The following is a 246-nucleotide window of genomic DNA, read 5'->3' as shown; positions in this document are numbered from 1 at the left end:
CTCTTTCCATTTCACATGGATTCTATATAACCATTTTTTAGTTACAGCTAAAATTTGAATTCGATGCACTTTCTAAAGAAGACATATAGGCTGCGGTTGTTTATAGAAAAATACTGAGATAAGAATATAGAGACACAAAATTGTATTAATAAATGAGATATGAATAAAAATATTATGTTCAAAAATACTAAATTAATATATTTTGTGTTCATTTTAACAGAAAAAATACAGAAATACTAATAAAAG

This window comes from Arachis ipaensis, chromosome B03 (assembly GCF_000816755.2).
Source record: "Arachis ipaensis cultivar K30076 chromosome B03, Araip1.1, whole genome shotgun sequence".
In the NCBI taxonomy this organism is placed as follows: Eukaryota; Viridiplantae; Streptophyta; class Magnoliopsida; order Fabales; family Fabaceae; genus Arachis; species Arachis ipaensis.
This window is presented reverse-complemented; position numbering follows the sequence as displayed.